Source organism: Hippopotamus amphibius, chromosome 2 (assembly GCF_030028045.1).
Source record: "Hippopotamus amphibius kiboko isolate mHipAmp2 chromosome 2, mHipAmp2.hap2, whole genome shotgun sequence".
NCBI lineage: Eukaryota > Metazoa > Chordata > Mammalia > Artiodactyla > Hippopotamidae > Hippopotamus > Hippopotamus amphibius.
In genome coordinates, this window is record NC_080187.1 from 222,078,053 (window position 1) to 222,101,976 (window position 23,924).

At 54.2% G+C, this 23,924-nt stretch overlaps 9 non-coding genes across 9 annotated transcripts; all 9 read right to left on the reverse strand.

The window, feature by feature from the left end:
* Nucleotides 1-804: 804 nt before the first annotated feature.
* LOC130847559 (small nucleolar RNA SNORD115) lies at nt 805-885 on the reverse strand. The gene has a single exon (XR_009052312.1). It is a non-coding gene; the product is annotated as a small nucleolar RNA SNORD115 (small nucleolar RNA).
* A 2,504-nt stretch (nt 886-3,389) lies between these two features.
* LOC130847561 (small nucleolar RNA SNORD115) lies at nt 3,390-3,470 on the reverse strand. Its single transcript, XR_009052314.1, has one exon. It is a non-coding gene; the product is annotated as a small nucleolar RNA SNORD115 (small nucleolar RNA).
* A 2,505-nt stretch (nt 3,471-5,975) lies between these two features.
* On the reverse strand, nt 5,976-6,056 carry LOC130846905 (small nucleolar RNA SNORD115). Its single transcript, XR_009051700.1, has one exon. It is a non-coding gene; the product is annotated as a small nucleolar RNA SNORD115 (small nucleolar RNA).
* Nucleotides 6,057-8,561: 2,505 nt separating this feature from the next.
* Nucleotides 8,562-8,642, reverse strand: LOC130847345 (small nucleolar RNA SNORD115). The gene has a single exon (XR_009052110.1). It is a non-coding gene; the product is annotated as a small nucleolar RNA SNORD115 (small nucleolar RNA).
* A 2,515-nt stretch (nt 8,643-11,157) lies between these two features.
* LOC130847562 (small nucleolar RNA SNORD115) lies at nt 11,158-11,238 on the reverse strand. The gene has a single exon (XR_009052315.1). It is a non-coding gene; the product is annotated as a small nucleolar RNA SNORD115 (small nucleolar RNA).
* Nucleotides 11,239-13,743: 2,505 nt separating this feature from the next.
* On the reverse strand, nt 13,744-13,825 carry LOC130846932 (small nucleolar RNA SNORD115). The gene has a single exon (XR_009051727.1). It is a non-coding gene; the product is annotated as a small nucleolar RNA SNORD115 (small nucleolar RNA).
* A 2,516-nt stretch (nt 13,826-16,341) lies between these two features.
* On the reverse strand, nt 16,342-16,422 carry LOC130847563 (small nucleolar RNA SNORD115). Its single transcript, XR_009052316.1, has one exon. It is a non-coding gene; the product is annotated as a small nucleolar RNA SNORD115 (small nucleolar RNA).
* Nucleotides 16,423-18,927: 2,505 nt separating this feature from the next.
* Nucleotides 18,928-19,008, reverse strand: LOC130847348 (small nucleolar RNA SNORD115). Its single transcript, XR_009052113.1, has one exon. It is a non-coding gene; the product is annotated as a small nucleolar RNA SNORD115 (small nucleolar RNA).
* Nucleotides 19,009-21,512: 2,504 nt separating this feature from the next.
* LOC130847564 (small nucleolar RNA SNORD115) lies at nt 21,513-21,593 on the reverse strand. Its single transcript, XR_009052317.1, has one exon. It is a non-coding gene; the product is annotated as a small nucleolar RNA SNORD115 (small nucleolar RNA).
* Between the last annotated feature and the right edge of the window lie 2,331 nt (nt 21,594-23,924).

The window sequence follows — 23,924 nt, forward strand, 5'->3', positions numbered from 1 at the left end:
CTGGCACAACCCCATTGAAGACCAGGGCATGTCTTCCAGCCCTTGAAATAACCAGCAGCATCCTGCCTCCAAGCACCTGAGGATGGGCTCCTGCCTGCCTCTCACCATCTCTAGGCAGGGGGCATGAGCCTTCCCTACTGACAGGTTTTGGGAAGCCATAAAGCACACACCACAAGGGACCATTCCCTCAGTTGGTGATCATACTCTGCCTCTAGGTGCACAGAGGTCTCTAGAGATGTTCCGCCTGGGGCCAAGGAAGAAAACACTGCCTCTACGTGCTCTCTGACTAGAATACAGCACTAATGAAGGCATGTGAGTGCACCAGATGTGAGCTCATAAATTTGGGGCAGCAGCAGACATTCCTCCTTGGTAGGCAGGAGGTTGCCAAAAGACTACCCTGTACTGGCTGCTGCGAGGGCGGCCAGCCCATAGTTCAACATTCTCTGGGGCCTATCGGTAGCAACCAAAAGAGCCACTCACTGCAAAACATTCTGGCTGTGGTGAGTCCATTCCAAGGCTTGGCCTGAAACACAAAATTCAAAGAAGAAAAGCTTAAGGAAAGACTCCACCCATGGCCTCAGAACATGTGGGCCCTGGCACTAGGGAGCAGGATAGAAAACCAAAGGCGGCAACATGTCTTGGATACGTGGAAGCCTCCTACACTCGGAGGAGTCACAAGGGATTTCCTCGAGGGAGAGGCTGCTCCAACACCCACACCCACACCCACACACACACCCACACCCACACCTAGGGCTCTGCAATGGACCAAAAATCCAGGCCATCCTGCCTCTGCATCCCTCCGTTAGGCCTCAGCGTAATCCTATTGAGCATGATTTTTTGGTCATCAGCTCTCTTCAGGACCATATGAGTTCTCATCATCGACCCAACTGAGGCCCTCCTCACTCACCTGCGCCCTGCCACATGTGAAGGCTTACCTCAGATGCTTCCTGCAAAGAAGGATGCCTGAAGGGATGTGCCATTCTGTCGAATCCACGTGCTGGGCCAAGGCTCATGGTGATTGCCCTAGGGAACATAGGCTAAACACAGATCTTCATTTCTCTGGGGCGACGTCTGCCAAGAGGTGAGAAGGACAGCTGTGAGAACTCCAACTCCATGCTACATGCATTGGGGGACGTGTGTGCCACACGCTCATGCATCGAATGATGCTACAAGAAATACCTGCAGCAATACATCCAGGAACATAGGGCCCAAAAGTACCTCCAAGCAGAGACAGGAACACTTAGCTGAAACGCATACAAACAGCTCCCTACAGAGCTTCCTTCCTGCCTCCCTTCCTCCAGAATGCTCTAGCTCCCTCCCTTTCGACCCTCGTCCTTGGCTCACTCCCTCCATCCATCCACATTTAGAAAGATGAAGGCATGAGTGGACAGGTGGATCAATGCCATCTTATGTACCTTAATACTGTGTCAGGGGCAGATGAAAGAACCAGTACCTATATGTCTCCCCAGGGAAGGACTAGCCTCATGGATCCTCCAGGCAGCACAAGGCCTGGCACCAGGTCTGCTTGGCGGGGACCACACTGGGGATGTGTCTGGGGGAATGGAGACATTCCTCTGGGCCCCACCCTGGTCTGGGCAAGCGTGTGCTGGCCGATGTGACACTCGGCTTGTCCATGTGCACAACACCCAGACAATGAGGCCTTTATGTCCCACACAGTGGACATTCACAGGAGCTGTAGGGAGCTCTCTTGGTAGGCAGTGGCTCCCGTAGAGGATGGCCACCCCAAGAGATGCCACAGGCCTGTATCTGTATGCAGAACCCATGAAAGGGCCTGTCCGACACAACTGGCCTATCTGAGGGCCCATGATCCCTCACAGAGACCTGGCAAACCCCATTCCAGCAAGGGACCTGCCCTTCAGCTCTCACAAGAGCCAAGAGCATCTAGCTGCCAAGTCCCTGATGGAGGGTCCTTGTTGCCTCTCACCACCTCCAGGCCTGGCCCCACACCCTCCCAACCATCGCTTCTTGGAAGTCACTCAAGCACACCCCACAACTGACCATATGCTCAGTACATCCTCGTGCTCTGCCTCGACATGCACAGAGATCTGCGTGGTGGCTCCCCAGGGCACCACGTAATGAAATGGTGCCTCCATGGTCAGTCTTACTACACGTCAGGTCAATCGAGTTGAATTTCAAGACCCGCCATCAGACCCGGTGGATGGGGAGCCACGTCAAGCATTCCTCCTTGGGGAGCACAGGGATTCCCAAACAGGGCCAATTTCTTCTGTGGCAGCATTCCCTACTCTGACCCGTGCAAGTCCACCAAACAACAGCCATGCAGCTACACCCTCCTCAGCCCCCATCCCGGGACCACCCCTCCCCTTCAGGTCAACAGGGCCTCATGATGGACATGATAATGGGATGCCTAAGGGCTCTGCAAAGCCTTCATGGAGGAATGGACACCAGGAAGCCTTTTCAACTCTGGAGGGGGCTCTCTGACAAAGCAGTGGCTTCCGCAGAGGACAACAATCCCAGGAGAAGCTATGGTCCTGTGTGTGCAAGCAGAGTGCATCAGATGCCCCATTCGGAACATGTGGCTCCAACAAAGCATCACGTTCCCTCACAGAGTCCTGGCACAACCCCATTGAAGACCAGGGCATGTCTTCCAGCCCTTGAAATAACCAGCAGCATCCTGCCTCCAAGCACCTGAGGATGGGCTCCTGCCTGCCTCTCACCATCTCTAGGCAGGGGGCATGAGCCTTCCCTACTGACAGGTTTTGGGAAGCCATAAAGCACACACCACAAGGGACCATTCCCTCAGTTGGTGATCATACTCTGCCTCTAGGTGCACAGAGGTCTCTAGAGATGTTCCGCCTGGGGCCAAGGAAGAAAACACTGCCTCTACGTGCTCTCTGACTAGAATACAGCTCTAATGAAGGCATGTGAGTGCACCAGATGTGAGCTCATAAATTTGGGGCAGCAGCAGACATTCCTCCTTGGTAGGCAGGAGGTTGCCAAAAGACTACCCTGTACTGGCTGCTGCGAGGGCGGCCAGCCCATAGTTCAACATTCTCTGGGGCCTATCGGTAGCAACCAAAAGAGCCACTCACTGCAAAACATTTTGGCTGTGGTGAGTCCATTCCAAGGCTTGGCCTGAAACACAAAATTCAAAGAAGAAAAGCTTAAGGAAAGACTCCACCCATGGCCTCAGAACATGTGGGCCCTGGCACTAGGGAGCAGGATAGAAAACCAAAGGCGGCAACATGTCTTGGATACGTGGAAGCCTCCTACACTCGGAGGAGTCACAAGGGATTTCCTCGAGGGAGAGGCTGCTCCAACACCCACACCCACACCCACACCCACACCCACACCTAGGGCTCTGCAATGGACCAAAAATCCAGGCCATCCTGCCCCTGCATCCCTCCTTTAGGCCTCAGCGTAATCCTATTGAGCATGATTTTTTGGTCATCAGCTCTCTTCAGGACCATATGAGTTCTCATCATCGACCCAACTGAGGCCCTCCTCACTCACCTGCGCCCTGCCACATGTGAAGGCTTACCTCACATGCTTCCTGCAAAGAAGGATGCCTGAAGGGATGTGCCATTCTGTCGAATCCACGTGCTGGGCCAAGGCTCATGGTGATTGCCCTAGGGAACATAGGCTAAACACAGATCTTCATTTCTCTGGGGACGATGTCTGCCAAGAGGTGAGAAGGACAGCTGTGAGAACTCCAACTCCATGCTAGATTCATTGGGGGACGTGTGTGCCACATGCTCATGCATCGAATGATGCTACAAGAAATACCGGCAGCAATACATCCAGGAACATAGGGCCCAAAAGTACCTCCACGCAGAGACAGGAACACATAGCTGAAACGCGTACAAACAGCTCCCTACCTAGCTTTCTTCCTGCCTCCCTTCCTCCAGAATGCTCTAGCTCCCTCCCTTTCGACCCTCGTCCTTGGCTCACTCCCTCCATCCATCCACATTTAGAAAGATGAAGGCATGAGTGGACAGGTGGATCAATGCCATCTTATGTACCTTAATACTGTGTCAGGGGCAGATGAAAGAACCAGTACCTATATGTCTCCCCAGGGAAGGACTAGCCTCATGGATCCTCCAGGCAGCACAAGGCCTGGCACCAGGTCTGCTTGGCGGGGACCACACTGGGGATGTGTCTGGGGGAATGGAGACATTCCTCTGGGCCCCACCCTGGTCTGGGCAAGCGTGTGCTGGCCGATGTGACACTCGGCTTGTCCATGTGCACAACACCCAGACAATGAGGCCTTTATGTCCCACACAGTGGACATTCACAGGAGCTGTAGGGAGCTCTCTTTGTAGGCAGTGGCTCCCGTAGAGGAAGGCCACCCCAAGAGATGCCACAGGCCTGTATCTGTATGCAGAACCCATGAAAGGGCCTGTCCGACACAACTGGCCTATCTGAGGGCCCATGATCCCTCACAGAGACCTGGCAAACCCCATTCCAGCAAGGGACCTGCCCTTCAGCTCTCACAAGAGCCAAGAGCATCTAGCTGCCAAGTCCCTGATGAAGGGTCCTTGTTGCCTCTCACCACCTCCAGGCCTGGCCCCACACCCTCCCAACCATCGCTTCTTGGAAGTCACTCAAGCACACCCCACAACTGACCATATGCTCAGTACATCCTCGTGCTCTGCCTCGACATGCACAGAGATCTGCGTGGTGGCTCCCCAGGGCACCACGTAATGAAATGGTGCCTCCATGGTCAGTCTTACTACACGTCAGGTCAATCGAGTTGAATTTCAAGACCCGCCATCAGACCCGGTGGATGGGGAGCCACGTCAAGCATTCCTCCTTGGGGAGCACAGGGATTCCCAAACAGGGCCAATTTCTTCTGTGGCAGCATTCCCTACTCTGACCCGTGCAAGTCCACCAAACAACAGCCATGCAGCTACACCCTCCGAAGCCCCCATCTCAGGACCACCCCTCCCCTTCAGGTCAACAGGGCCTCATGATGGACATGATAATGGGATGCCTAAGGGCTCTGCAAAGCCTTCATGGAGGAATGGACACCAGGAAGCCTTTTCAACTCTGGAGGGGGCTCTCTGACAAAGCAGTGGCTTCCGCAGAGGACAACAATCCCAGGAGAAGCTATGGTCCTGTGTGTGCAAGCAGACTGCATCAGAGGCCCCATTCGGAACATGTGGCTCCAACAAAGCATCACGTTCCCTCACAGAGTCCTGGCACAACCCCATTGAAGACCAGGGCATGTCTTCCAGCCCTTGAAATAACCAGCAGCATCCTGCCTCCAAGCACCTGAGGATGGGCTCCTGCCTGCCTCTCACCATCTCTAGGCAGGGGGCATGAGCCTTCCCTACTGACAGGTTTTGGGAAGCCATAAAGCACACACCACAAGGGACCATTCCCTCAGTTGGTGATCATACTCTGCCTCTAGGTGCACAGAGGTCTCTAGAGATGTTCCGCCTGGGGCCAAGGAAGAAAACACTGCCTCTACGTGCTCTCTGACTAGAATACAGCTCTAATGAAGGCATGTGAGTGCACCAGATGTGAGCTCATAAATTTGGGGCAGCAGCAGACATTCCTCCTTGGTAGGCAGGAGGTTGCCAAAAGACTACCCTGTACTGGCTGCTGCGAGGGCGGCCAGCCCATAGTTCAACATTCTCTGGGGCCTATCGGTAGCAACCAAAAGAGCCACTCACTGCAAAACATTTTGGCTGTGGTGAGTCCATTCCAAGGCTTGGCCTGAAACACAAAATTCAAAGAAGAAAAGCTTAAGGAAAGACTCCACCCATGGCCTCAGAACATGTGGGCCCTGGCACTAGGGAGCAGGATAGAAAACCAAAGGCGGCAACATGTCTTGGATACGTGGAAGCCTCCTACACTCGGAGGAGTCACAAGGGATTTCCTCGAGGGAGAGGCTGCTCCAACACCCACACCCACACCCACACCCACACCCACACCTAGGGCTCTGCAATGGACCAAAAATCCAGGCCATCCTGCCTCTGCATCCCTCCTTTAGGCCTCAGCGTAATCCTATTGAGCATGATTTTTTGGTCATCAGCTCTCTTCAGGACCATATGAGTTCTAATCATCGACCCAACTGAGGCCCTCCTCACTCACCTGCGCCCTGCCACATGTGAAGGCTTACCTCACATGCTTCCTGCAAAGAAGGATGCCTGAAGGGATGTGCCATTCTGTCGAATCCACGTGCTGGGCCAAGGCTCATGGTGATTGCCCTAGGGAACATAGGCTAAACACAGATCTTCATTTCTCTGGGGACGATGTCTGCCAAGAGGTGAGAAGGACAGCTGTGAGAACTCCAACTCCATGCTAGATTCATTGGGGGACGTGTGTGCCACATGCTCATGCATCGAATGATGCTACAAGAAATACCGGCAGCAATACATCCAGGAACATAGGGCCCAAAAGTACCTCCACGCAGAGACAGGAACACATAGCTGAAACGCGTACAAACAGCTCCCTACCTAGCTTTCTTCCTGCCTCCCTTCCTCCAGAATGCTCTAGCTCCCTCCCTTTCGACCCTCGTCCTTGGCTCACTCCCTCCATCCATCCACATTTAGAAAGATGAAGGCATGAGTGGACAGGTGGATCAATGCCATCTTATGTACCTTAATACTGTGTCAGGGGCAGATGAAAGAACCAGTACCTATATGTCTCCCCAGGGAAGGACTAACCTCATGGATCCTCCAGGCAGCACAAGGCCTGGCACCAGGTCTGCTTGGCGGGGACCACACTGGGGATGTGTCTGGGGGAATGGAGACATTCCTCTGGGCCCCACCCTGGTCTGGGCAAGCGTGTGCTGGCCGATGTGACACTCGGCTTGTCCATGTGCACAACACCCAGACAATGAGGCCTTTATGTCCCACACAGTGGACATTCACAGGAGCTGTAGGGAGATCTCTTGGTAGGCAGTGGCTCCCGTAGAAGAAGGCCACCCCAAGAGATGCCACAGGCCTGTATCTGTATGCAGAACCAATGAAAGGGCCTGTCCGACACAACTGGCCTATCTGAGGGCCCATGATCCCTCACAGAGACCTGGCAAACCCCATTCCAGCAAGGGACCTGCCCTTCAGCTCTCACAAGAGCCAAGAGCATCTAGCTGCCAAGTCCCTGATGAAGGGTCCTTGTTGCCTCTCACCACCTCCAGGCCTGGCCCCACACCCTCCCAACCATCGCTTCTTGGAAGTCACTCAAGCACACCCCACAACTGACCATATGCTCAGTACATCCTCGTGCTCTGCCTCGACATGCACAGAGATCTGCGTGGTGGCTCCCCAGGGCACCACGTAATGAAATGGTGCCTCCATGGTCAGTCTTACTACACGTCAGGTCAATCGAGTTGAATTTCAAGACCCGCCATCAGACCCGGTGGATGGGGAGCCACGTCAAGCATTCCTCCTTGGGGAGCACAGGGATTCCCAAACAGGGCCAATTTCTTCTGTGGCAGCATTCCCTACTCTGACCCGTGCAAGTCCACCAAACAACAGCCATGCAGCTACACCCTCCTAAGCCCCCATCTCGGGACCACCCCTCCCCTTCAGGTCAACAGGGCCTCATGATGGACATGATAATGGGATGCCTAAGGGCTCTGCAAAGCCTTCATGGAGGAATGGACACCAGGAAGCCTTTTCAACTCTGGAGGGGGCTCTCTGACAAAGCAGTGGCTTCCGCAGAGGACAACAATCCCAGGAGAAGCTATGGTCCTGTGTGTGCAAGCAGACTGCATCAGAGGCCCCATTCGGAACATGTGGCTCCAACAAAGCATCACGTTCCCTCACAGAGTCCTGGCACAACCCCATTGAAGACCAGGGCATGTCTTCCAGCCCTTGAAATAACCAGCAGCATCCTGCCTCCAAGCACCTGAGGATGGGCTCCTGCCTGCCTCTCACCATCTCTAGGCAGGGGGCATGAGCCTTCCCTACTGACAGGTTTTGGGAAGCCATAAAGCACACACCACAAGGGACCATTCCCTCAGTTGGTGATCATACTCTGCCTCTAGGTGCACAGAGGTCTCTAGAGATGTTCCGCCTGGGGCCAAGGAAGAAAACACTGCCTCTACGTGCTCTCTGACTAGAATACAGCTCTAATGAAGGCATGTGAGTGCACCAGATGTGAGCTCATAAATTTGGGGCAGCAGCAGACATTCCTCCTTGGTAGGCAGGAGGTTGCCAAAAGACTACCCTGTACTGGCTGCTGCGAGGGCGGCCAGCCCATAGTTCAACATTCTCTGGGGCCTATCGGTAGCAACCAAAAGAGCCACTCACTGCAAAACATTCTGGCTGTGGTGAGTCCATTCCAAGGCTTGGCCTGAAACACAAAATTCAAAGAAGAAAAGCTTAAGGAAAGACTCCACCCATGGCCTCAGAACATGTGGGCCCTGGCACTAGGGAGCAGGATAGAAAACCAAAGGCAGCAACATGTCTTGGATACGTGGAAGCCTCCTACACTCGGAGGAGTCACAAGGGATTTCCTCGAGGGAGAGGCTGCTCCAACACCCACACCCATACCCACACCCACACCCACACCTAGGGCTCTGCAATGGACCAAAAATCCAGGCCATCCTGCCTCTGCATCCCTCCGTTAGGCCTCAGCGTAATCCTATTGAGCATGATTTTTTGGTCATCAGCTCTCTTCAGGACCATATAAGTTCTCATCATTGACCCAACTGAGGCCCTCCTCACTCACCTGCGCCCTGCCACATGTGAAGGCTTACCTCAGATGCTTCCTGCAAAGAAGGATGCCTGAAGGGATGTGCCATTCTGTCGAATCCACGTGCTGGGCCAAGGCTCATGGTGATTGCCCTAGGGAACATAGGCTAAACACAGATCTTCATTTCTCTGGGGCGACGTCTGCCAAGAGGTGAGAAGGACAGCTGTGAGAACTCCAACTCCATGCTAGATGCATTGGGGGACGTGTGTGCCACACGCTCATGCATCGAATGATGCTACAAGAAACACCTGCAGCAATACATCCAGGAACATAGGGCCCAAAAGTACCTACACGCAGAGACAGGAACACTTAGCTGAAACGCATACAAACAGCTCCCTACCTAGCTTCCTTCCTGCCTCCCTTCCTCCAGAATGCTCTAGCTCCCTCCCTTTCGACCCTCGTCCTTGGCTCACTCCCTCCATCCATCCATATTTACAAAGATGAAGGCATGAGTGGACAGGTGGATCAATGCCATCTTATGTACCTTAATACTGTGTCAGGGGCAGATGAAAGAACCAGTACCTATATGTCTCCCCAGGGAAGGACTAGCCTCATGGATCCTCCAGGCAGCACAAGGCCTGGCACCAGGTCTGCTTGGCGGGGACCACACTGGGGATGTGTCTGGGGGAATGGAGACATTCCTCTGGGCCCCACCCTGGTCTGGGCAAGCGTGTGCTGGCCGATGTGACACTCGGCTTGTCCCTGTGCACAACACCCAGAGAATGAGGCCTTTATGTCCCACACAGTGGACATTCACAGGAGCTGTAGGGAGCTCTCTTGGTAGGCAGTGGCTCCCGTAGAGGAAGGCCACCCCAAGAGATGCCACAGGCCTGTATCTGTATGCAGAACCCATGAAAGGGCCTGTCCGACACAACTGGCCTATCTGAGGGCCCATGATCCCTCACAGAGACCTGGCAAACCCCATTCCAGCAAGGGACCTGCCCTTCAGCTCTCACAAGAGCCAAGAGCATCTAGCTGCCAAGTCCCTGATGGAGGGTCCTTGTTGCCTCTCACCACCTCCAGGCCTGGCCCCACACCCTCCCAACCAACGCTTCTTGGAAGTCACTCAAGCACACCCCACAACTGACCATATGCTCAGTACATCCTCGTGCTCTGCCTCGACATGCACAGTGATCTGCGTGGTGGCTCCCCAGGGCACCACGTAATGAAATGGTGCCTCCATGGTCAGTCTTACTACACGTCAGGTCAATCGAGTTGAATTTCAAGACCCGCCAACAGACCCGGTGGATGGGGAGCCACGTCAAGCATTCCTCCTTGGGGAGCACAGAGATTCCCAAACAGGGCCAATTTCTTCTGTGGCAGCATTCCCTACTCTGGCCCGTGCAAGTCCACCAAACAACAGCCATGCAGCTACACCCTCCTCAGCCCCCATCTCGGGACAACCCCTCCCCTTCAGGTCAACAGGGCCTCATGATGGACATGATAATGGGATGCCTAAGGGCTCTGCAAAGCCTTCATGGAGGAATGGACACCAGGAAGCCTTTTCAACTCTGGAGGGGGCTCTCTAACAAAGCAGTGGCTTCCGCAGAGGACAACAATCCCAGGAGAAGCTATGGTCCTATGTGTGCATGCAGACTGCATCAGAGGCCCCATTCGGAACATGTGGCTCCAACAAAGCATCACGTTCCCTCACAGAGTCCTGGCACAACCCCATTGAAGACCAGGGCATGTCTTCCAGCCCTTGAAATAACCAGCAGCATCCTGCCTCCAAGCACCTGAGGATGGGCTCCTGCCTGCCTCTCACCATCTCTAGGCAGGGGGCATGAGCCTTCCCTACTGACAGGTTTTGGGAAGCCATAAAGCACACACCACAAGGGACCATTCCCTCAGTTGGTGATCATACTCTGCCTCTAGGTGCACAGAGGTCTCTAGAGATATTCCACCTGGGGCCAAGGAAGAAAACACTGCCTCTACGTGCTCTCTGACTAGAATACAGCTCTAATGAAGGCATGTGAGTGCACCAGATGTGAGCTCATAAATTTGGGGCAGCAGCAGACATTCCTCCTTGGTAGGCAGGAGGTTGCCAAAAGACTACCCTGTACTGGCTGCTACGAGGGCGGCCAGCCCATAGTTCAACATTCTCTGGGGCCTATCGGTAGCAACCAAAAGAGCCACTCACTGCAAAACATTCTGGCTGTGGTGAGTCCATTCCAAGGCTTGGCCTGAAACACAAAATTCAAAGCAGAAAAGCTTAAGGAAAGACTCCACCCATGGCCTCAGAACATGTGGGCCCTGGCACTAGGGAGCAGGATTGAAAACCAAAGGCGGCAACATGTCTTGGATACGTGGAAGCCTCCTACACTCGGAGGAGTCACAAGGGATTTCCTCGAGGAGAGGCTGCTCCAACACCCACACCCACACCCACACCCACACCCACACCCACACCCACACCTAGGGCTCTGCAATGGACCAAAAATCCAGGCCATCCTGCCTCTGCATCCCTCCGTTAGGCCTCAGCGTAATCCTATTGAGCATGATTTTTTGGTCATCAGCTCTCTTCAGGACCATATGAGTTCTCATCATCGACCCAACTGAGGCCCTCCTCACTCACCTGCGCCCTGCCTCATGTGAAGGCTTACCTCAGATGCTTCCTGCAAAGAAGGATGCCTGAAGGGATGTGCCATTCTGTCGAATCCACGTGCTGGGCCAAGGCTCATGGTGATTGCCCTAGGGAACATAGGCTAAACACAGATCTTCATTTCTCTGGGGACGATGTCTGCCAAGAGGTGAGAAGGACAGCTGTGAGAACTCCAACTCCATGCTAGATGCATTGGGGGACGTGTGTGCCACATGCTCATGCATCGAATGATGCTACAAGAAATACCTGCAGCAATACATCCAGGAACATAGGGCCCAAAAGTACCTCCACGCAGAGACAGGAACACATAGCTGAAACGCGTACAAACAGCTCCCTACCTAGCTTTCTTCCTGCCTCCCTTCCTCCAGAATGCTCTAGCTCCCTCCCTTTCGACCCTCGTCCTTGGCTCACTCCCTCCATCCATCCACATTTAGAAAGATGAAGGCATGAGTGGACAGGTGGATCAATGCCATCTTATGTACCTTAATACTGTGTCAGGGGCAGATGAAAGAACCAGTACCTATATGTCTCCCCAGGGAAGGACTAACCTCATGGATCCTCCAGGCAGCACAAGGCCTGGCACCAGGTCTGCTTGGCGGGGACCACACTGGGGATGTGTCTGGGGGAATGGAGACATTCCTCTGGGCCCCACCCTGGTCTGGGCAAGCGTGTGCTGGCCGATGTGACACTCGGCTTGTCCATGTGCACAACACCCAGACAATGAGGCCTTTATGTCCCACACAGTGGACATTCACAGGAGCTGTAGGGAGATCTCTTGGTAGGCAGTGGCTCCCGTAGAGGAAGGCCAACCCAAGAGATGCCACAGGCCTGTATCTGTATGCAGAACCCATGAAAGGGCCTGTCCGACACAACTGGCCTATCTGAGGGCCCATGATCCCTCACAGAGACCTGGCAAACCCCATTCCAGCAAGGGACCTGCCCTTCAGCTCTCACAAGAGCCAAGAGCATCTAGCGGCCAAGTCCCTGATGAAGGGTCCTTGTTGCCTCTCACCACCTCCAGGCCTGGCCCCACACCCTCCCAACCAACGCTTCTTGGAAGTCACTCAAGCACACCCCACAACTGACCATATGCTCAGTACATCCTCGTGCTCTGCCTCGACATGCACAGTGATCTGCGTGGTGGCTCCCCAGGGCACCACGTAATGAAATGGTGCCTCCATGGTCAGTCTTACTACACGTCAGGTCAATCGAGTTGAATTTCAAGACCCGCCATCAGACCCGGTGGATGGGGAGCCACGTCAAGCATTCCTCCTTGGGGAGCACAGGGATTCCCAAACAGGGCCAATTTCTTCTGTGGCAGCATTCCCTACTCTGACCCGTGCAAGTCCACCAAACAACAGCCATGCAGCTACACCCTCCTAAGCCCCCATCTCGGGACCACCCCTCCCCTTCAGGTCAACAGGGCCTCATGATGGACATGATAATGGGATGCCTAAGGGCTCTGCAAAGCCTTCATGGAGGAATGGACACCAGGAAGCCTTTTCAACTCTGGAGGGGGCTCTCTGACAAAGCAGTGGCTTCCGCAGAGGACAACAATCCCAGGAGAAGCTATGGTCCTGTGTGTGCATGCAGACTGCATCAGAGGCCCCATTCGGAACATGTGGCTCCAACAAAGCATCACGTTCCCTCACAGAGTCCTGGCACAACCCCATTGAAGACCAGGGCATGTCTTCCAGCCCTTGAAATAACCAGCAGCATCCTGCCTCCAAGCACCTGAGGATGGGCTCCTGCCTGCCTCTCACCATCTCTAGGCAGGGGGCATGAGCCTTCCCTACTGACAGGTTTTGGGAAGCCATAAAGCACACACCACAAGGGACCATTCCCTCAGTTGGTGATCATACTCTGCCTCTAGGTGCACAGAGGTCTCTAGAGATGTTCCGCCTGGGGCCAAGGAAGAAAACACTGCCTCTACGTGCTCTCTGACTAGAATACAGCTCTAATGAAGGCATGTGAGTGCACCAGATGTGAGCTCATAAATTTGGGGCAGCAGCAGACATTCCTCCTTGGTAGGCAGGAGGTTGCCAAAAGACTACCCTGTACTGGCTGCTGCGAGGGCGGCCAGCCCATAGTTCAACATTCTCTGGGGCCTATCGGTAGCAACCAAAAGAGCCACTCACTGCAAAACATTCTGGCTGTGGTGAGTCCATTCCAAGGCTTGGCCTGAAACACAAAATTCAAAGAAGAAAAGCTTAAGGAAAGACTCCACCCATGGCCTCAGAACATGTGGGCCCTGGCACTAGGGAGCAGGATAGAAAACCAAAGGCGGCAACATGTCTTGGATACGTGGAAGCCTCCTACACTCGGAGGAGTCACAAGGGATTTCCTCGAGGGAGAGGCTGCTCCAACACCCACACCCACACCCACACCCACACCAACACCTAGGGCTCTGCAATGGACCAAAAATCCAGGCCATCCTGCCTCTGCATCCCTCCGTTAGGCCTCAGCGTAATCCTATTGAGCATGATTTTTTTGGTCATCAGCTCTCTTAAGGACCATATAAGTTCTCATCATTGACCCAACTGAGGCCCTCCTCACTCACCTGCGCCCTGCCACATGTGAAGGCTTACCTCAGATGCTTCCTGCAAAGAAGGATGCCTGAAGGGATGTGCCATTCTGTCGAATCCACGTGCTGGGCCAAGGCTCATGGTGATTGCCCTAGGGAACATAGGCTAAACACAGATCTTCATTTCTCTGGGGCGACGTCTGCCAAGAGGTGAGAAGGACAGCTGTGAAAACTCCAACTCCATGCTAGATGCATTGGGGGACGTGTGTGGCACACGCTCATGCATCGAATGATGCTACAAGAAACACCTGCAGCAATACATCCAGGAACATAGGGCCCAAAAGTACCTACACGCAGAGACAGGAACACTTAGCTGAAACGCATACAAACAGCTCCCTACCTAGCTTCCTTCCTGCCTCCCTTCCTCCAGAATGCTCTAGCTCCCTCCCTTTTGACCCTCGTCCTTGGCTCACTCCCTCCATCCATCCATATTTACAAAGATGAAGGCATGAGTGGACAGGTGGATCAATGTCATCTTATGTACCTTAATACTGTGTCAGGGGCAGATGAAAGAACCAGTACCTATATGTCTCCCCAGGGAAGGACTAGCCTCATGGATCCTCCAGGCAGCACAAGGCCTGGCCCCAGGTCTGCTTGGCGGGGACCACACTGGGGATGTGTCTGGGGGAATGGAGACATTCCTCTGGGCCCCACCCTGGTCTGGGCAAGCGTGTGCTGGCCGATGTGACACTCGACTTGTCCCTGTGCACAACACCCATAGAATGAGGCCTTTATGTCCCACACAGTGGACATTCACAGGAGCTGTAGGGAGCTCTCTTGGTAGGCAGTGGCTCCCGTAGAGGAAGGCCACCCCAAGAGATGCCACAGGCCTGTATCTGTATGCAGAACCCATGAAAGGGCCTGTCCGACACAACTGGCCTATCTGAGGGCCCATGATCCCTCACAGAGACCTGGCAAACCCCATTCCAGCAAGGGACCTGCCCTTCAGCTCTCACAAGAGCCAAGAGCATCTAGCTGCCAAGTCCCTGATGGAGGGTCCTTGTTGCCTCTCACCACCTCCAGGCCTGGCCCCACACCCTCCCAACCAACGCTTCTTGGAAGTCACTCAAGCACACCCCACAACTGACCATATGCTCAGTACATCCTCGTGCTCTGCCTCGACATGCACAGTGATCTGCGTGGTGGCTCCCCAGGGCACCACGTAATGAAATGGTGCCTCCCTGGTCAGTGTTACTACACGTCAGGTCAATCGAGTTGAATTTCAAGACCCGCCAACAGACCCGGTGGATGGGGAGCCACGTCAAGCATTCCTCCTTGGGGAGCACAGAGATTCCCAAACAGGGCCAATTTCTTCTGTGGCAGCATTCCCTACTCTGGCCCGTGCAAGTCCACCAAACAACAGCCATGCAGCTACACCCTCCTAAGCCCCCATCTCGGGACAACCCCTCCCCTTCAGGTCAACAGGGCCTCATGATGGACATGATAATGGGATGCCTAAGGGCTCTGCAAAGCCTTCATGGAGGAATGGACACCAGGAAGCCTTTTCAACTCTGGAGGGGGCTCTCTAACAAAGCAGTGGCTTCCGCAGAGGACAACAATCCCAGGAGAAGCTATGGTCCTATGTGTGCATGCAGACTGCATCAGAGGCCCCATTCGGAACATGTGGCTCCAACAAAGCATCACGTTCCCTCACAGAGTCCTGGCACAACCCCATTGAAGACCAGGGCATGTCTTCCAGCCCTTGAAATAACCAGCAGCATCCTGCCTCCAAGCACCTGAGGATGGGCTCCTGCCTGCCTCTCACCATCTCTAGGCAGGGGGCATGAGCCTTCCCTACTGACAGGTTTTGGGAAGCCATAAAGCACACACCACAAGGGACCATTCCCTCAGTTGGTGATCATACTCTGCCTCTAGGTGCACAGAGGTCTCTAGAGATATTCCACCTGGGGCCAAGGAAGAAAACACTGCCTCTACGTGCTCTCTGACTAGAATACAGCTCTAATGAAGGCATGTGAGTGCACCAGATGTGAGCTCATAAATTTGGGGCAGCAGCAGACATTTCTCCTTGGTAGGCAGGAGGTTGCCAAAAGACTACCCTGTACTGGCTGCTACGAGGGCGGCCAGCCCATAGTTCAACATTCTCTGGGGCCTATCGGTAGCAACCAAAAGAGCCACTCACTGCAAAACATTCTGGCTGTGGTGAGTCCATTCCAAGGCTTGGCCTGAAACACAAAATTCAAAGAAGAAAAGCTTAAGGAAAGACTCCACCCATGGCCTCAGAACATGTGGGCCCTGGCACTAGGGAGCAGGATTGAAAACCAAAGGCGGCAACATGTCTTGGATACGTGGAAGCCTCCTACACTCGGAGGAGTCACAAGGGATTTCCTCGAGGGAGAGGCTGCTCAAACACCCACACCCACACCCACACCCACACCCACACCCACACCCACACCTAGGGCTCTGCAATGGACCAAAAATCCAGGCCATCCTGCCTCTGCATCCCTCCGTTAGGCCTCAGCGTAATCCTATTGAGCATGATTTTTTGGTCATCAGCTCTCTTCAGGACCATATGAGTTCTCATCATCGACCCAACTGAGGCCCTCCTCACTCACCTGCGCCCTGCCTCATGTGAAGGCTTACCTCAGATGCTTCCTGCAAAGAAGGATGCCTGAAGGGATGTGCCATTCTGTCGAATCCACGTGCTGGGCCAAGGCTCATGGTGATTGCCCTAGGGAACATAGGCTAAACACAGATCTTCATTTCTCTGGGGACGATGTCTGCCAAGAGGTGAGAAGGACAGCTGTGAGAACTCCAACTCCATGCTAGATGCATTGGGGGACGTGTGTGCCACATGCTCATGCATCGAATGATGCTACAAGAAATACCTGCAGCAATACATCCAGGAACATAGGGCCCAAAAGTACCTCCACGCAGAGACAGGAACACATAGCTGAAACGCGTACAAACAGCTCCCTACCTAGCTTTCTTCCTGCCTCCCTTCCTCCAGAATGCTCTAGCTCCCTCCCTTTCGACCCTCGTCCTTGGCTCACTCCCTCCATCCATCCACATTTAGAAAGATGAAGGCATGAGTGGACAGGTGGATCAATGCCATCTTATGTACCTTAATACTGTGTCAGGGGCAGATGAAAGAACCAGTACCTATATGTCTCCCCAGGGAAGGACTAACCTCATGGATCCTCCAGGCAGCACAAGGCCTGACACCAGGTCTGCTTGGCGGGGACCACACTGGGGATGTGTCTGGGGGAATGGAGACATTCCTCTGGGCCCCACCCTGGTCTGGGCAAGCGTGTGCTGGCCGATGTGACACTCGGCTTGTCCATGTGCACAACACCCAGACAATGAGGCCTTTATGTCCCACACAGTGGACATTCACAGGAGCTGTAGGGAGATCTCTTGGTAGGCAGTGGCTCCCGTAGAGGAAGGCCACCCCAAGAGATGCCACAGGCCTGTATCTGTATGCAGAACCCATGAAAGGGCCTGTCCGACACAACTGGCCTATCTGAGGGCCCATGATCCCTCACAGAGACCTGGCAAACCCCATTCCAGCAAGGGACCTGCCCTTCAGCTCTCACAAGAGCCAAGAGCATCTAGCGGCCAAGTCCCTGATGAAGGGTCCTTGTTGCCTCTCACCACCTCCAGGCCTGGCCCCACACCCTCCCAACCAACGCTTCTTGGAAGTCACTCAAGCACACCCCACAACTGACCATATGCTCAGTACATCCTCGTGCTCTGCCTCGACATGCACAGTGATCTGCGTGGTGGCTCCCCAGGGCACCACGTAATGAAATGGTGCCTCCATGGTCAGTCTTACTACACGTCAGGTCAATCGAGTTGAATTTCAAGACCCGCCATCAGACCCGGTGGATGGGGAGCCACGTCAAGCATTCCTCCTTGGGGAGCACAGGGATTCCCAAACAGGGCCAATTTCTTCTGTGGCAGCATTCCCTACTCTGACCCGTGCAAGTCCACCAAACAACAGCCATGCAGCTACACCCTCCTAAGCCCCCATCTCGGGACCACCCCTCCCCTTCAGGTCAACAGGGCCTCATGATGGACATGATAATGGGATGCCTAAGGGCTCTGCAAAGCCTTCATGGAGGAATGGACACCAGGAAGCCTTTTCAACTCTGGAGGGGGCTCTCTGACAAAGCAGTGGCTTCCGCAGAGGACAACAATCCCAGGAGAAGCTATGGTCCTGTGTGTGCATGCAGACTGCATCAGAGGCCCCATTCGGAACATGTGGCTCCAACAAAGCATCACGTTCCCTCACAGAGTCCTGGCACAACCCCATTGAAGACCAGGGCATGTCTTCCAGCCCTTGAAATAACCAGCAGCATCCTGCCTCCAAGCACCTGAGGATGGGCTCCTGCCTGCCTCTCACCATCTCTAGGCAGGGGGCATGAGCCTTCCCTACTGACAGGTTTTGGGAAGCCATAAAGCACACACCACAAGGGACCATTCCCTCAGTTGGTGATCATACTCTGCCTCTAGGTGCACAGAGGTCTCTAGAGATGTTCCGCCTGGGGCCAAGGAAGAAAACACTGCCTCTACGTGCTCTCTGACTAGAATACAGCTCTAATGAAGGCATGTGAGTGCACCAGATGTGAGCTCATAAATTTGGGGCAGCAGCAGACATTCCTCCTTGGTAGGCAGGAGGTTGCCAAAAGACTAACCTGTACTGGCTGCTGCGAGGGCGGCCAGCCCATAGTTCAACATTCTCTGGGGCCTATCGGTAGCAACCAAAAGAGCCACTCACTGCAAAACATTCTGGCTGTGGTGAGTCCATTCCAAGGCTTGGCCTGAAACACAAAATTCAAAGAAGAAAAGCTTAAGGAAAGACTCCACCCATGGCCTCAGAACATGTGGGCCCTGGCACTAGGGAGCAGGATAGAAAACCAAAGGCAGCAACATGTCTTGGATACGTGGAAGCCTCCTACACTCGGAGGAGTCACAAGGGATTTCCTCGAGGGAGAGGCTGCTCCAACACCCACACCCACACCCACACCCACACCCACACCTAGGGCTCTGCAATGGACCAAAAATCCAGGCCATCCTGCCTCTGCATCCCTCCGTTAGGCCTCAGCGTAATCCTATTGAGCATGATTTTTTGGTCATCAGCTCTCTTAAGGACCATATAAGTTCTCATCATTGACCCAACTGAGGCCCTCCTCACTCACCTGCGCCCTGCCACATGTGAAGGCTTACCTCAGATGCTTCCTGCAAAGAAGGATGCCTGAAGGGATGTGCCATTCTGTCGAATCCACGTGCTGGGCCAAGGCTCATGGTGATTGCCCTAGGGAACATAGGCTAAACACAGATCTTCATTTCTCTGGGGCGACGTCTGCCAAGAGGTGAGAAGGACAGCTGTGAGAACTCCAACTCCATGCTAGATGCATTGGGGGACGTGTGTGCCACACGCTCATGCATCGAATGATGGTACAAGAAACACCTGCAGCAATACATCCAGGAACATAGGGCCCAAAAGTACCTACACGCAGAGACAGGAACACTTAGCTGAAACGCATACAAACAGCTCCCTACCTAGCTTCCTTCCTGCCTCCCTTCCTCCAGAATGCTCTAGCTCCCTCCCTTTTGACCCTCGTCCTTGGCTCACTCCCTCCATCCATCCATATTTACAAAGATGAAGGCATGAGTGGACAGGTGGATCAATGTCATCTTATGTACCTTAATACTGTGTCAGGGGCAGATGAAAGAACCAGTACCTATATGTCTCCCCAGGGAAGGACTAGCCTCATGGATCCTCCAGGCAGCACAAGGCCTGGCCCCAGGTCTGCTTGGCGGGGACCACACTGGGGATGTGTCTGGGGGAATGGAGACATTCCTCTGGGCCCCACCCTGGTCTGGGCAAGCGTGTGCTGGCCGATGTGACACTCGGCTTGTCCCTGTGCACAACACCCAGAGAATGAGGCCTTTATGTCCCACACAGTGGACATTCACAGGAGCTGTAGGGAGCTCTCTTGGTAGGCAGTGGCTCCCGTAGAGGAAGGCCACCCCAAGAGATGCCACAGGCCTGTATCTGTATGCAGAACCCATGAAAGGGCCTGTCCGACACAACTGGCCTATCTGAGGGCCCATGATCCCTCACAGAGACCTGGCAAACCCCATTCCAGCAAGGGACCTGCCCTTCAGCTCTCACAAGAGCCAAGAGCATCTAGCTGCCAAGTCCCTGATGGAGGGTCCTTGTTGCCTCTCACCACCTCCAGGCCTGGCCCCACACCCTCCCACCCAACGCTTCTTGGAAGTCACTCAAGCACACCCCACAACTGACCATATGCTCAGTACATCCTCGTGCTCTGCCTCGACATGCACAGTGATCTGCGTGGTGGCTCCCCAGGGCACCACGTAATGAAATGGTGCCTCCCTGGTCAGTCTTACTACACGTCAGGTCAATCGAGTTGAATTTCAAGACCCGCCAACAGACCCGGTGGATGGGGAGCCACGTCAAGCATTCCTCCTTGGGGAGCACAGAGATTCCCAAACAGGGCCAATTTCTTCTGTGGCAGCATTCCCTACTCTGGCCCGTGCAAGTCCACCAAACAACAGCCATGCAGCTACACCCTCCTCAGCCCCCATCTCGGGACAACCCCTCCCCTTCAGGTCAACAGGGCCTCATGATGGACATGATAATGGGATGCCTAAGGGCTCTGCAAAGCCTTCATGGAGGAATGGACACCAGGAAGCCTTTTCAACTCTGGAGGGGGCTCTCTAACAAAGCAGTGGCTTCCGCAGAGGACAACAATCCCAGGAGAAGCTATGGTCCTATGTGTGCATGCAGACTGCATCAGAGGCCCCATTCGGAACATGTGGCTCCAACAAAGCATCACGTTCCCTCACAGAGTCCTGGCACAACCCCATTGAAGACCAGGGCATGTCTTCCAGCCCTTGAAATAACCAGCAGCATCCTGCCTCCAAGCACCTGAGGATGGGCTCCTGCCTGCCTCTCACCATCTCTAGGCAGGGGGCATGAGCCTTCCCTACTGACAGGTTTTGGGAAGCCATAAAGCACACACCACAAGGGACCATTCCCTCAGTTGGTGATCATACTCTGCCTCTAGGTGCACAGAGGTCTCTAGAGATATTCCACCTGGGGCCAAGGAAGAAAACACTGCCTCTACGTGCTCTCTGACTAGAATACAGCTCTAATGAAGGCATGTGAGTGCACCAGATGTGAGCTCATAAATTTGGGGCAGCAGCAGACATTCCTCCTTGGTAGGCAGGAGGTTGCCAAAAGACTACCCTGTACTGGCTGCTACGAGGGCGGCCAGCCCATAGTTCAACATTCTCTGGGGCCTATCGGTAGCAACCAAAAGAGCCACTCACTGCAAAACATTCTGGCTGTGGTGAGTCCATTCCAAGGCTTGGCCTGAAACACAAAATTCAAAGAAGAAAAGCTTAAGGAAAGACTCCACCCATGGCCTCAGAACATGTGGGCCCTGGCACTAGGGAGCAGGATAGAAAACCAAAGGCGGCAACATGTCTTGGATACGTGGAAGCCTCCTACACTCGGAGGAGTCACAAGGGATTTCCTCGAGGGAGAGGCTGCTCCAACACCCACACCCACACCCACACCCACACCCACACCTAGGGCTCTGCAATGGACAAAAAATCCAGGCCATCCTGCCTCTGCATCCCTCCGTTAGGCCTCAGCGTAATCCTATTGAGCATGATTTTTTGGTCATCAGCTCTCTTCAGGACCATATGAGTTCTCATCATCGACCCAACTGAGGCCCTCCTCACTCACCTGCGCCCTGCCACATGTGAAGGCTTACCTCAGATGCTTCCTGCAAAGAAGGATGCCTGAAGGGATGTGCCATTCTGTCGAATCCACGTGCTGGGCCAAGGCTCATGGTGATTGCCCTAGGGAACATAGGCTAAACACAGATCTTCATTTCTCTGGGGACGATGTCTGCCAAGAGGTGAGAAGGACAGCTGTGAGAACTCCAACTCCATGCTAGATGCATTGGGGGACGTGTGTGCCACATGCTCATGCATCGAATGATGCTACAAGAAATACCGGCAGCAATACATCCAGGAACATAGGGCCCAAAAGTACCTCCACGCAGAGACAGGAACACATAGCTGAAACGCATACAAACAGCTCCCTACATAGCTTCCTTCCTGCCTCCCTTCCTCCAGAATGCTCTAGCTCCCTCCCTTTCGACCCTCGTCCTTGGCTCACTCCCTCCATCCATCCACATTTAGAAAGATGAAGGCATGAGTGGACAGGTGGATCAATGTCATCTTATGTACCTTAATACTGTGTCAGGGGCAGATGAAAGAACCAGTACCTATATGTCTCCCCAGGGAAGGACTAGCCTCATGGATCCTCCAGGCAGCACAAGGCCTGGCACCAGGTCTGCTTGGCGGCGACCACACTGGGGATGTGTCTGGGGGAATGGAGACATTCCTCTGGGCCCCACCCTGGTCTGGGCAAGCGTGTGCTGGCCGATGTGACACTCGGCTTGTCCATGTGCACAACACCCAGACAATGAGGCCTTTATGTCCCACACAGTGGACATTCACAGGAGCTGTAGGGAGCTCTCTTGGTAGGCAGTGGCTCCCGTAGAGGAAGGCCACCCCAAGAGATGCCACAGGCCTGTATCTGTATGCAGAACCCATGAAAGGGCCTGTCCGACACAACTGGCCTATCTGAGGGCCCATGATCCCTCACAGAGACCTGGCAAACCCCATTCCAGCAAGGGACCTGCCCTTCAGCTCTCACAAGGGCCAAGAGCATCTAGCTGCCAAGTCCCTGATGGAGGGTCCTTGTTGCCTCTCACCACCTCCAGGCCTGGCCCCACACCCTCCCAACCAACGCTTCTTGGAAGTCACTCAAGCACACCCCACAACTGACCATATGCTCAGTACATCCTCGTGCTCTGCCTCGACATGCACAGTGATCTGCGTGGTGGCTCCCCAGGGCACCACGTAATGAAATGGTGCCTCCATGGTCAGTCTTACTACACGTCAGGTCAATCGAGTTGAATTTCAAGACCAGCCAACAGACCCGGTGGATGGGGAGCCACGTCAAGCATTCCTCCTTGGGGAGCACAGAGATTCCCAAACAGGGCCAATTTCTTCTGTGGCAGCATTCCCTACTCTGGCCCGTGCAAGTCTACCAAACAACAGCCATGCAGCTACACCCTCCTCAGCCCCCATCCCGGGACCACCCCTCCCCTTCAGGTCAACAGGGCCTCATGATGGACATGATAATGGGATGCCTAAGGGCTCTGCAAAGCCTTCATGGAGGAATGGACACCAGGAAGCCTTTTCTCCTCTGGAGGGGGCTCTCTGACAAAGCAGTGGCTTCCGCAGAGGACAACCAACCCAGGAGAAGCTATGGTCCTGTGTGTGCATGCAGACCCCATCAGAGGCCCCATTCGGAACATGTGGCTCCAACAAAGCACCACGTTCCCTCACAGAGTCCTGGCACAACCCCATTGAAGACCAGGGCATGTCTTCCAGCCCTTGAAATAACCAGCAGCATCCTGCCTCCAAGCACCTGAGGATGGGCTCCTGCCTGCCTCTCACCATCTCTAGGCAGGGGGCATGAGCCTTCCCTACTGACAGGTTTTGGGAAGCCATAAAGCACACACCACAAGGGACCATTCCCTCAGTTGGTGATCATACTCTGCCTCTAGGTGCACAGAGGTCTCTAGAGATGTTCCGCCTGGGGCCAAGGAAGAAAACACTGTCTCTACGTGCTCTCTGACTAGAATACAGCTCTAATGAAGGCATGTGAGTGCACCAGATGTGAGCTCATAAATTTGGGGCAGCAGCAGACATTCCTCCTTGGTAGGCAGGAGGTTGCCAAAAGACTACCCTGTACTGGCTGCTGCGAGGGCGGCCAGCCCATAGTTCAACATTCTCTGGGGCCTATCGGTAGCAACCAAAAGAGCCACTCACTGAAAAACATTCTGGCTGTGGTGAGTCCATTCCAAGGCTTGGCCTGAAACACAAAATTCAAAGAAGAAAAGCTTAAGGAAAGACTCCACCCATGGCCTCAGAACATGTGGGCCCTGGCACTAGGGAGCAGGATAGAAAACCAAA